Raw genomic sequence first — 14,116 nt, forward strand, 5'->3', positions numbered from 1 at the left:
GTTCGACCCTGGACTTACAAGGAAACTTAGTAAGGTTTATACTTGGATTTTACTAGGAAAACTTGCATGTGCAACGCATAGTTCACCACCACAATTTCAAATCATTATTTTATCACATTCACAACACATCAGTTGTACAGACGGTTGTTTGAACATTCCTCACAAGGACTCCATGATCTCACAAATAGTGAGCATGGACTCATGCTTCTTGGTAGAGTGTCCGTGGGTTGGATTGAGTTAGATTTAAGGACTTTTTAGACACAACCCAATTATTCGGGTTGTAAATTTCTTCAAACCAAATAACCCTTATTAAAAAATGAACCCAACCCAACCCAATCATGAAATATTTGGATTGGGTTGGTTCGGATTATTCGGATCATTTATTTAAATATTTATTCTAAAAAAAAGTAAAATGTTAATATGTAAAAATTTGATTTAATTATTTTCATATATTGAACTAAAATTAAAAACTCAATTTCAATTTATATAATGAAAAATTTCTTTCCAAGGTGCTAAAAAACTATTTTTAAGAGTTGTTGGAAAATAAATTATCGAAAACATAAAGGAATTAAATGAAACTATAAAATAAATGAATCTATAATTGTACCATAAGTACAAAAAAAACATTTTAAAGTTAATGATAAGTTCGGGTTGGTTTGGGTTATTTAGGGGAATCCCTAAACCAACCCAACCAATAAAGTTTTCATTTATTTGAACTCAACCCAACCCAAATAAATTGATAATCGACCCAAACTGTATGGGTTGGGTTAGGTTAATCGGTTTTTCGGGTCATTGGGTTTTTTAAACACCCCAACTTCTTGGCTAAGACTCTAGAAAGGCTTGCTGATATACACTCAGGCCCTCCTAAACATTTCGAGCGGCATTTTGCGTTGGAGGATATTCCTCCACCAAGACAAATCTTAAATCATTGTGATTAGAAATGTATTAATAGTGTTTTTTCAGGTGATGTAATTTTCACCAATTAATTTGTCGGCAGCGAGCATATTTAATGTTGCGAAAGTCATTTTGGAAAAATTGTCGAAACATACAATTTATTTATATTAGTAATCCATGCATTACCCAATTTGAAAAACTAATCAAATTTAACAAAATAATATAGTGCACCTTATGTGACATCTATATTGCAATGATATTTTAGTGAGGTTGGGTAAAAACCACCATAGAGTGATCAAGTACCCCTTCACTGAAAAGAGACCATCTTAACCAATGTACAGAACGACTCCTTATTCTTGTAAATATTAGTCACTATTGTTCAGTCCAGAAATTGTTAACTAGCTTAACATTTTCTTGTAAGCGTAACCTTCATTTTAGATTTTAGAGTTTCGCCCCAATGAGCCAAATGTAGGGAAAAAGCGATTGGGGAAAAAACTAAAGCAACCTTATCCATTTCTGGAGTTTGAGTAAAGAATCATGAAAATGTCATCCGTAGGAGGATACAAGCAAAGGTGCCTCGAGGCTGAGCATGAAAATTACTACAAACTAATGAGAGAGACCGTGGGATGTGTTGACACATGTCCCACTCCCACTTACTGTAAACACTCTCTCCATTTACCTTGGTATTGACCTATACAAATATCACCCGTAGGGGGACACAAACAAAAGTGCCTCGAGACTAAATATAGATCTCACGGTATGAACTATGAGGGAGAAACGTGAAAAAGAAAAAATGAAGTATCATATACCCCATTTTCCTCCCATTAAGTGTTTTACCTAAGGTTAATTTAAACTTAGAAAAATACGGCTATTTATTTTACTAAGTGATTGTTTAAGTTTGCCCAAAAGTAGCACTTACTTTGGATAGTTAAATAATTTTGATTAATGTTCATTAAATATTTTAACAAATATTAATCAACAATTGCATGCTTGTAGCAAATCTATCTAATTTACCTTCCAAGTCAGTTCCCAGGTAGGGGTGTTCCATTTCTGTCAGCTTAAATATCCCAACCTAGACATAACTAGCCTTAGATAAAGGTCCCTTATAGATACATTTGTTACAATTTTAATCTTTTATTAAAATCAATTTAATCCTGTTAAACTAATTTCTAACCATATTAGAAATGTTGTGAACTTAGGTCTATGTGAATCATATTTTAAAACTATTTTTAGAAATGATTTTAACCTAAGTTTGCATGCAATTATGAATTATTGATTTTAATTTCTAATTTTATTTAATTATATTTATTGTAAAATAAATGAAACAAATTAAAACCATATATTGCATTTAATGACATACTTAGTAAAATTATAACATTTATAAAATTATCTAAAAAAGTTTCATGCTTCATGCAATCTCCATTTCATTACTTAACATACATGACAATTATATACTAAAGTAATGAGACAAAAGTAATAACATTCATACATACATCCAACTATATATTATAACTCTTATAATATAAATGATGCATGACAAAGTTATTATGCATGCAAACATATATTATAATACTTATATTATATGATGCATGAGCATGCTCTAAAATAAATCATGCAACTATATTATAACATTTATAATATTCATGATGCATGATTAATGCATAATTTATGGTGGGATTTTGCTATATGACATATATTATGACATATAAAACAATAAAATTAAACCATACATCACATGCATAATTTAAAGAACAATTTATGAATCGGGATTGGACTCCTAAACCATTAATTAAATTAATATAACATTTATATGAATTTAATTAATTAAAAAACTAATTATTACAACAAGAGGGCTACAAGAACCGGACCAAAAAATTTGAACCGAGCTGCTAACTGCTCAAACCAAGTGAATCGAACACAAGCTGGTTGATCCACAAATCGAACCACTCACGAACCGCGTCATTTTTTTCATCTTGGAAATTGCAAAGCTGTGACTTAGCATTGCAATGCTATGGAAAAAATCTTTATCCGCTTCTTCGCAGTGTTGCAATGATAGGGCACAACGATGCAACGTCGTTGTACAGTCGCCTACTGTACAGTCGCGAACTTCATCGTTTCTGCTCCGATTTAGGCCTTGTTTTCTCCAAAATGTCACTGGAAAACACACGAACAACACTAACAATGGATTACAGACTCGATTGAATAGTTATGCCCAAAACACTGGGCCCTTACAAAGCAAAATTGTAAATAAAAGTAGTAAAGCTACATACCAATCCCGAAAACATCCATAAATTGCAAATCATTCATTCATTCATCTGTTGGGGTTGATGCCCTAAATCTCGTAGGGTCCCATAGTTTGTAATTGTAATGTATAAACATTTTATTTATGTAATAAAACATGTTATGTTTTATTTCAAAATTAGATACATTAACCAAAAACCAATAAACTAACATCCAAGGTTATCTTGTAGCTCAAACATGTATGTAGAGACATACGGGTAGATCATGTTTAAGTGATAACCTAAATGGTCTGTAGTAGATGGATAATGTTGGATACCTTATTCTGGTGACACTACGAGTATGACTTGTTTTTGTAGATGTTACAATTGTTGTAAAGTACTACAAATGATCTGATCCTGATCATTCATGTAGAGACATGTAAGCGGAGATATTCTATACAAATGAGTTTGTATAAAACTGGACTACAAAATGTTTAGTCTCATTATATAACGTCGTTCATAATAGAGACTTACATTTCACCAGGATGACCATAGGTAACATGACCTAATCCTGAGTGAGTTGTGAACTCCGGTTTATGAAGGCAGTTCTTTGATTTGTATGAGTGAGAGTGGTCAGATCGCCGACTCAACAAGCCTACCATTTTGGGGATTTGTCCGATTGGGGAACTGGGAACACAATTACACAAGAAGAAAACAATTGTTGTAAAGTGCTACAAATGGTCTGATCCTGATCATTCATATGGAGACATGTGAGCGGGAATATTTTATACAAAGGAGTTTGTATAAGACCAGACTACGAAATGTTTAGTCTCATTATATAACGTCGTTCATAAGAGAGACTTACATTTCACCAGGATGACCATAGGTAATATGACTTGAATCTTGAGTGAGTTGTGAACTCCTGTCAATGAAGGCGATCCTTTGATTTGTATGGGTGAGTGTGATCAGATCGCCGACTCAATAAGCATACTATTTTGGGGTTTCGTCTGATTGGGGAGCTTGGAACACAGCTACACAAGAAGAAATTTACTCTTTTCCTAATGTTAGGGCAAATAGATAAATTACTCCCTTAAGGGCTTATTTCAGGATTTGAACAATGTGGCACCACACCCTCTCCTGGCCCGAGAGGAGTTTGGTTATAGTTGAACTATGATTTATTGTTCATTAGAGGGATAAGTGATACTTAAGGAGTTAGATGTAACTATAGGAGCAAAACGATAATTTTGACTCAGCTGTACTTACAAGCAGTTTGTGAAGGGTCATCATACTGTTGATTAGTTATATCCAATGGACACAAAAATATATCTGTGATGCGAAGAGTGCAGCTGTCGGTCTTTAGTTGAGTGCCCAAAAATTAATGGATGATGAATAATTTAGTTAAAGAGTTTAATTAATTATTTACGTACCGTTGGAGCTTCAAGCTACAGGTTCATAAGGTCCCTTGGTAGTTCAATGGGAATTAATGAGAATCAGTTTTTGGATTAATTTGAGTTGTTCAAATTAATTGAGGGAATTAATTATATATGTTATAATTAATTTAATTTTAATTATATATGATATAATTACTATAATGTATTTGATACATTATAATATTAAGTATTTATGAGAAGAAATAAATATTTGAATATGATTCAAATGTTAATTATATGAATTGGATTCATATTGTTAAATTTAATGTAAATGATATTTATATTAAATATCATTGCTAAGAGAATTAAACCATAGGTTATATTGTATTGGATACAATATTGAACTATAGATTATATGTTATATTTGATATAATATATAGTTTAATATATATCATATAATAAAATGGTTATATATATACTAAAGTTTGTTATTAAAATTAATTTTGTTAATTTTAATATATTTTTTGTTTAAAAAAAATTAATTTTGTAAGAGTGGGAAAGGTCCTCCTCATTCTCTACAGTTGATGTGAAAAGTGTTTTCACAGATTCTCTCAACACTGAAAAACTCTCTGTGAAAAATCCATCATCCCTTCTCCTCTTCTCTCTCAATATTTCATTCCCTCACAAAATCCAAAATAGTCAGAGCCTACACCTCATGGGTCCTCTATCTGAGAATACTGAGGATTCCTAGTGGTGGTGCCCACTTTGCCTTTCGAATCTATTCATGTTTTCCACAGAGAATAAGAAACGTGAAGATTTGGATTCTTCAAAGGTAAGAGTTCTGAACCTTATTTTTTTTCCTGCATTTTTCGTTATTAACATGTTGTATTTTTTTGTTGTTAAATGCATAATTTCATTATTCTTCTGTAAAATTATGTTATGTAAAATTTTGGGATTGGGACTCCGTCTCTTCTGCCAAAGGTCCCTTCGTTGGGATCTTTCAAGTAAAGTACCCACCAACAGGCCAATCTTCTTCAACCTCCAACCATCTGCCTCCACTTGATCCCTTAGTTCACCTATTACAATTTCAGTCCACTTTTCATCATTTCCAATCAAATTAATCATAAGTTTCTTACATGAACCTTTTAAACAACCTTTAAACTAACTTACCTTCAAATTTGAGCATTTGAATCCTTCTCAATAGCCCAAAATCCACCAAAATCTTCACCTTCTCGGTTTCGCTCAAATTCCAGACCAACCTCTTATTTTCTTCAATTTTCATCAACTTTCAAATCACAATTCACCATGGCAACCCTTATTCACCTTTTCTACTAGTTTCTCTAAGTTTTAGCTGAAAAAATTCACATTTTGCTTGAGCGGTTTGCAAAAGTCGATCTCTTCTTCCTTCCCCTTATTTATACCACCGAGTGCACCACCTTGAATCACTTAACTTCTTATCAGCTCCTCCTTCCACATCTCAGCCCACTAATTCTTGTTGAACCTCATCCTTGGCCATCTTTTAAATACAAATAAAAATAATTAACAAGATTATCTAATTTTTCACTTAAATAAATAATACAAATTTTGCAAATTCTAACTAACCCCCTCTCTCGAGTCTCCCTCTTTATTCCAACACTAGCCAAAAATAACTCCTAACACTTGATACTTAGATAAAAATGTTTCCCTTTAGCCTTAACTTATTCAAGCCACAACAAACCTTTACACAATTCCCTCTTCAATTACCTATCACACTTAGACTATAATTCCTTTAAGTTCAATCTTGAACCTCATCATGTTCACTTGAATCGTTCAATCCTCATATGAAATATTGATATTTAATTTAAACTTAAAGAAAAACAATAAGGTTTCAGGGCTTACAACGGAGGTGGTTGTTGAAGTTGATTATTAAAGATGATTTTTGTCAGAGTTTGTAGTCGAAGATGGTTGTCGGTTCCCAAAATTGATCTCATGAAAGTGGTATTGGAGTTGGTTGTTAGAGTTTTTTATCGGAGTCTGGAGTTGGTCAAGCGAAGGTAGTCGTCAAAGTTGATCATTGAAGTAGATTTTCGTTGGAATTTGTAATCGGCGGTGGTTGTCAGTGAAGGAACTCTTTGGGGAGAGAACCTTGAGCGGAAGCGGATCGACCAAATTCCATTTTCATTGAATATGAATTTCACAGTAAACAAGAAATGAGATATGCATTTTGAAGGAACTCTTATTCAAGAGTACCTACGAGCGGAAGAGGATCTTTCCAATTCATTGTGACAGAATTACCACATATACATTCAAAACATACTAATATGCATTCATAATGCTAAAGGGATCAAGAGATCATACTAGATGAAGATTTCTTCTTCACAGCGAGTCTAAAACCCAACCGTCTACCTCAAACAATCACCACTCGGATAGAAGGAAATGAAGATGACACCATCACTCAGAGCCCTCAATATTCTTAGAGTGAGAATCCAAAGTGTGGACTTTGTTCGGATTTGGTAGAGGGAAGAAGGAAGAGAGACCATACACAACGATCAAGCAATTGGGAGATGAGGTCGTCTATCGCATAGACAAGATGCTTGATCGTTTAGGTGAAGTATACGATTATGTAGGAAAAAGTAAGCAATCGTCTAAACGATCGTGTAGGAAAAGGTAAGCGATCGTATAAACATCGTGTAGGAAAATAGTGAGCGATCGTCTAAACGATCGAATAGGAAAAACTAAACGATCGTCTATACGATCGTTTAGTAAATATCAGGAGCTAAACAATTGCTTAGGAAAAGGTAAACGAACGTTTAGTTAATAGCACGCGAAGGTGTAATCGGTAAGAGATCGCTTAGAAATATCGTACATGTAAGTGATCGTACAGACACTATCGTATAGGCACTGATTTTCTAAACGATGACACTTTCTTTAACACAATGTCCGCGCCTCCATGCTCAACACACCATCAACTATTTATGAATCTCAAAGTGATCTTTCAATGCACTCATCTGTTATTTAGAATAGAAGAGACGCCATCCCATTTCCTTTATAATCGTCCAATGAATGTGATCTTATCATATTCATAACATATAAATTAAACGATGACACTATCTTTTTCACAATACTTGCGCACACCGAGATCAACATACCGTCTGCTATTTATAATGCACTCATCCGTTATTTTAAACGAAGAGGCGCCTTCCCATTTCCTTTATAACCGTCCAATTTATGTTATCTTATCACATTCATAACTTATAAATTAATATCAAATATTAATTATAATATTTTTTCTTCTACTAGATATAAATCATATTTATATCTAATTTCCTCCAAATTAATGTATCTCATACATAAAGTTAATTATATCATATTTAATTAACTCGTTCAATTATATTATATATAATTGAACTTCTCCTTGTCAATTTGAACATTTCAAATTGACCCAAAAAGTGACTCTCAACTTGTATCCAAGCTACCATGGGGACCTTATGAACCTATGGCTCAAAGCTCCAACGGTACGTGAATAGCTGACTAAACTCTTTAGTCACAATATCCACCATCCGTTAACTGCCAGGCATTCCACTAAAGACCGACAGTTGAACTCTTCTTGTCATAGATATATTTCTATGTCCATTGGATATAACCAATCATCAGTATGATGACCCTTCACAAATGCTCGTAATTACAACAGGCCAATTTACCATTTTCCCCCAGTAATTACATTTTCCTCCTTAAGTACCACTGATCCCTCTAATGAACAATACAACATAGTTCTACTATGTGTGAACACCTCTCGGGCCATGAGAAGGTGCGTGGCGCCATATCGTTCAAGCCCCAGGATCAGCCCTTAAGAGAGCAATCTATCTACTTACCCCTACTTTGGGGAAAAAGTGAACTCCATCTTATGAAGCTGAGTTCCCAGCTCCCAAATTAGATGAATCCCCAAAATGGTAGGTTTAAGTCGGCGCTCTGACCACTCACACTCATGCAAATCAAAGAATCGCCTTCAATGGTAGGAGTTCCCAACTCACTCAGGATTGAGGTCATGTTACCTATAGTTATCCTATTGAAGTGAAGTCTCAGTCATAAACGAAGTTATATGACAAGACATTAACACTTCGAGGTCAAGTCTTATACAAACTCTTTATATAGGATGCTCCTGCTCACATGTCCACTACACGAATGATCAGGATCAGACCATCTGCGACATGTCACAACATTTGTAACAATTCTACAAAGCGAGCTGTGTCCGTAGTGTTACCAGAATAATGTTTCCGTCCTATATCCATATACTACAGACTATTTTTGTTGTCACTTAAGACATGATCCACTTGTATGTCACTACATACATGCTTAAGTTACATAAAGACGACCACAGATATTAAGTTTATTGGTTTGTGGTAAAATAAAAAACATCTAAATGTGCACAGTCAAGTAGTGAAGTAAATATCATTTATATTATACATCACAAATGTTCGTACAAAGTTGTTTACAAACTACAGGACACGAGACTTTATGACACAAACCCCAGCACATTTAATTATAAATTACAGCATGCTAAAGTAAAAGGTTTCGTAAAGCTCACCTTTGAAGACATTGCTTCACATTTTTCCCTCGAATAAATTACAAACTTCTTGAAGACTTTCACCAAGAAAAAAACCCGAACAAATATGAACACCACCATGAACGTTACCTTGGTATTCTCAGGGTGAGAACCCAGAAGTGGTGGACTCTAGCTATTTTGGATTTGAGGGAAAACTTAATATGGAGGAGGAAAGATTGAGAACTCTCAAAACTCAAGACAAAAAAACACACATAACATTTTTGTATTTTTTTTCTCAATCATCCAACTAACATTAGCGAAGAAGAAAAAGAAAATTCTTTTATTCTTCTTGCCAAAAATAACCACCACCCACTTACGTGGGTGGAGAGAAAAGAAAGGGAAGGGAGTTGTAACTCCCTTCCTTATTATTAAAATAATATAATATAAATATAAATATGATAACTAACTTATAATATTATATATATATATTAAATTATATGTTATATCAAATCTAACATATAACCTTTAGTTTTTAATATTGTATCACATACAATATAAGCTATAGTTTCTTTTCTCTTTTATATGACATTTAATATAAATTGTATTTGTATTAAATTTAATAACTATGAATCTAATTCATAGAAACTATATTTGAATCTTAGTCAAATATTTATTTCCTCACATTAAGTTATAATGTATCAAATACATTATGACAATTAAATCACATATAATTGAAACAACTTAATTATATCATATATAATTAAATAACCCTATTAATTTGAACAATTTAAATTAATCCAAAAACTGATTCTCAATTAATCCTATTGAGCTACCAAGGGGACCTCATGGACTTGTAGCCTAAAGTTCCAACGACACATGAATAATTAATTAAACTCTTTAATTACATTATCCATCATCCGTTAACTTTCGGACACTCCACTAAAGATCGAAAGCTATGCTCTTTGAACTACAGATATATTTCTGTGTCTATTAGATATAACCAATCAACAATACGATGACTTTTCACAAAACGAGTCATGTAAGGAAGCGTAACTCATCATACACCGAACCATGTCCAATAGGGTTCGATTTTTTCCTTTTGATACACCATTTTGTTGAGGTGTACTAGGTGCTGAGAGTTGGGATATAATTCCATGATCTATTTTATAGTTTTAGAATGATAAATTCATAAACTCTCCACCTTGATCAGATCGAAATGTTTTAATCGATCTATTTAATGCATTTTCAACTTCAGCCTTGAATTCTTTGAACTTTTCAAAGGATTCATAATTATATTTCATTAAATAAAGTGATGAAATATTCATAACCTCCCCTAGCTTTTACATTCATCGAACCACAGAGGTCTGAATGTACTAGCTCTAAAGGTTCTTTGGCCCTGTAACATTTTCATGTAAAAGCTCTCTTAGTCATCTTGCCTTCAAGGCATGGCTCACACACAGATAAAGAATTTTCTTCTAACTCACTTAGAAATCTATTCTTCACCAACCTCTCAATCCTATTGAGATTGATGTGTCATAGTCTTAGGTGCCAAAGTTTGGCATTTTCTTTAGGAGAAATTTTAAGTCTTTAATGTTGAGTTGCAACAGTTTTAAACATCTCAATGTTATGGAGGACGTTAGTTGCTAACAGTCTTAGCATATGAAGATTATTTTCCAGTTTTGCAGAACAAATATCAACACCATTCTTAGAAATAAATGTTTTATTGGAAAGAAAGTTGATATTATAAAATTGTTTAAGCAAATACTTTACAAAAACTAAGTTCATTTTTAAATTAGGAACTACATACATATCATTTAAAACAATAAATCTATTTTGTAAATTCAACCGAAGACCTCCCACTGCCACAGCTGAGACGACGTGCCTGATTCCAACTCGCATCGTCATCTCACCAGCATCTAGCTGCCGTTAGGAATTAATTCCCTGAAATGAAGAACAAACATGGTTAGTGGTGTTGGGATTGGTGTCCTAATTTTCTCGGAGTCTCGTTGTTTGTAATTATACACATTGTTTATGAATAAAATAAGTGTTATTTTATTTTGGAATTTACTCATATCCAATAAACAAAGCTCCATGGTTATTGTATGTAAACTTAAGCATATATATGAGATATACAAGTGGATCATATCTTGAGTGATAACCTAAATAAGTCTGTAGTATAAGGATTAAGGAGTGATTCCTGATCCTGATGACACTACAGATACAACCCGCTTTGTAGAGGTTTGCAAGTGTTGTGAACTACTACAGATGATAGATCCTAACCATTCATGTGGAGACATGCGAGTAGGGGTATCCTATACAAAGAGTTTGTATAAGACCGAACCACGAGATAATTTGTCTCTGTATATAACGCCGTTGATACTAGAGACTTATATCTCACCTAAACGACCATAGGTGACATGACCTTGATAACTTGTAAATATACAAGTTATCTTTGCTCTTAAGTTAGAACAATTATGATTTTTAATGATAAACTCTCCTTTTTTTTTAATAGAAACACATGGATTTACTTAAACAATAGCAATTTCATGTAAAAGAAGTTTATCACTAAAAATCACGGTGCTAACGCACTACTTTGCAGGATTACAACGCAAGAACTAACAATAACACATTAGACAAGTGCCGCAGGAAACGCGCTAATGCATGAGCCATGCGTCGAAGGGAATTCAACGCATAGAAGATTCATTACTACGAGCTGATTGTGTCACATCACCACTTGCAAGCATGGACACCTGCAACAAGTGGCGTCTGAAAAAGATTCCAGCATCAGGCGGCGTCTAAAAAAGCTTCCAGAGGTCAGGTGGCCAACCAAGACATGGAGTTTAATGCTGACCAGGGAATGGACTTAAATGCAGCCCATCCTCCAAGTGGACGAGACCAACGCCTATAAATACTTGAAGACCCTCCAGAATCAAGAGACTTAGTTTTAGTTTGTACAAGCTGTGCCGAGGTGTAAAACGATCAAAGGAGCTGAGAACCACCACCACCGCTAGCCAGGGAGTGGAGAAAGTTTTTCTTGAGAAAGATACTCTGTCCTTGGCTCTTTAAAGTAATTGTACACAACAAGATTGAGCCAAAGAACTACAAGAGATTGTATATTTCGCTTGACTTAGTTTCTCTCTTAATATCATTTCCATTTCATTTTGATTGAATATAGATCTTTGTAAAGACTCATTGTTTCTTTATAAAATTCATATATTTGATCATCACTTTTGCTATTGTTTATCTTTTGTCTATATTGAAAGCATTAGTACTTCATGCATAATTTGGTTCCAACGCCTAAACCAACTTGATAACTTGGTGAAAGCTTCTTTACTTAACTGTTTGAAAGAATAGCTAAGCCGCATTAAGTAGAATGCCTAGTACAGCTAAAGATAGACTTACTGGTGTTTCTTGCATTCTAAGTAGATGCATGCACCCTAGAGATAGGCTTGTATGTTATTCGCATTGAGAAGTGTTGAATGATGTCTAACGCATGAATAGAAAGATAAGCAACCCATCCCATTTCATCCATATTACATCAGTTGTGTGCAATTATCTTTAACCGGCGCGTCCACCTACTTAAATTCCATTTTCACACGATCCATCATTTTTCACTCAACTCGTTTGTATTGTCTTGCACATGCATAGCATGTTAGTATAAATAATACATCTTTCACATTTATTTAGGAAAAACCTTCTACTGCAAGTACAATGCATAATCTGTGTTAGTGAAATTGAATCCCTGTGATTGACCCTGGACTTGCCAGGAATCTAGATTAAATTTATACTTGGGTTTTATCTAGGAAAACTTGAACGTTATTATAAGGAGTTGTGTGCCTTCTATGCATAATACCAACGCGTTGCATTCATTTAAACGCATCAAGGTAGAATGCAGCACTTAGACTTTATTCTTTCCTAAAGCATCTCACGATAGCAAGCGAACAAGTTTTTGGCGCCGTTTCCGGGGATTCAGCAACAAGAACTAACCAAAAATTTCGTTTGTATTTGTTGTAGGGACACTTCAATTAAGGGAAGTATTACAAGCTACGCCTAGGCTTGTGGACGTGTATGAACAGGGAGAACTCTCCTCAATTTAGATATGACCCTGAGATTGAACAGACCTTCCAGCGTAGGAATCGATCCAACCGTCGTCGAAGGTTGAGGCAACAATTACTCAGACAGCAAGAAAGGGAAAGAGCCATGGCGGAAGAACAGCAAAATCAGCAACTAGCTCAGCAACTGGCTCACGCATCACAAAACCAATTCTGATGGCAAACAACAGCACGCGTCCTATGAAAGAATACGCGTCTTCTGTGCTATATGATTTCTCTCCAGGAATCATATATTCGACGCCTGATGGAACCAGGTTTGAAATGAAATTTGTTATGCTCCAAATGCTCCAGACTGCTGGGCAATTTGGGGGTAGCCGTGGCGAAGATCCTCATGCCCATTTGAAGCGTTTCCTGGAAACGTGCAATTCCTTTGTGATTCCTGGAATCACACCAGAGGCAATCAGGCTCTTCTTGTTTCCCTATTCTTTGCAAGACGACGCAAAGCAATGGGTGAGTTCATTAGAGCCTGGGGAAATCACCACATGGGAAAAGTTGGTGGAAAAGTTTATGTAGAAATATTTCCCACCTACCACCAACGCGAGAAGGTGTCGGGAAATCATGAACTTTGAACAGGAAGACACTGAGACCTTGAACGCTGCATGGGAGCGTTTCAAGGGCTTGGTCAAGAACTGCCCGAACCACAGATTACCTTTGACTATTCAGATGGAGACATTTTATGGCGAACTAAATAGAGCATCACAGATGGCAGCAGATACAGCAGCAGCCGGAGGACTGATGGATAAATCCTATACTGAAGCTAAAAAAATCTTAGACCGCATTGCCAAACATAACATGGAGTGGGTAGATGACACATACGATGGAAGAAATGACAGGAGAAGAAGATCTCAGAACATTAACTCTGTTGATGCCAACGCGATAGCCATGCTCTCCGCTCAAGTGGCTACCATGACCAGCCTTCTACAGAACATAACGCTAGGTAACGCACCAAACCAACAGAAGGTGAATCAAGCTGGAGGCATTTGGCGCACAGTCCATGGT

The 14,116-nt window shown here is 34.8% G+C and overlaps 1 non-coding gene across 1 annotated transcript; it reads right to left on the reverse strand.

Annotated features, from left to right (window-relative positions):
• Window positions 1-13,661: 13,661 nt before the first annotated feature.
• On the reverse strand, window positions 13,662-13,764 carry LOC120076971. The gene has a single exon (XR_005481714.1). It is a non-coding gene; the product is annotated as a small nucleolar RNA R71 (small nucleolar RNA).
• Between the last annotated feature and the right edge of the window lie 352 nt (window positions 13,765-14,116).

The sequence above is a fragment of the Benincasa hispida genome, chromosome 4 (assembly GCF_009727055.1).
Source record: "Benincasa hispida cultivar B227 chromosome 4, ASM972705v1, whole genome shotgun sequence".
NCBI classification, from domain to species: domain Eukaryota; kingdom Viridiplantae; phylum Streptophyta; class Magnoliopsida; order Cucurbitales; family Cucurbitaceae; genus Benincasa; species Benincasa hispida.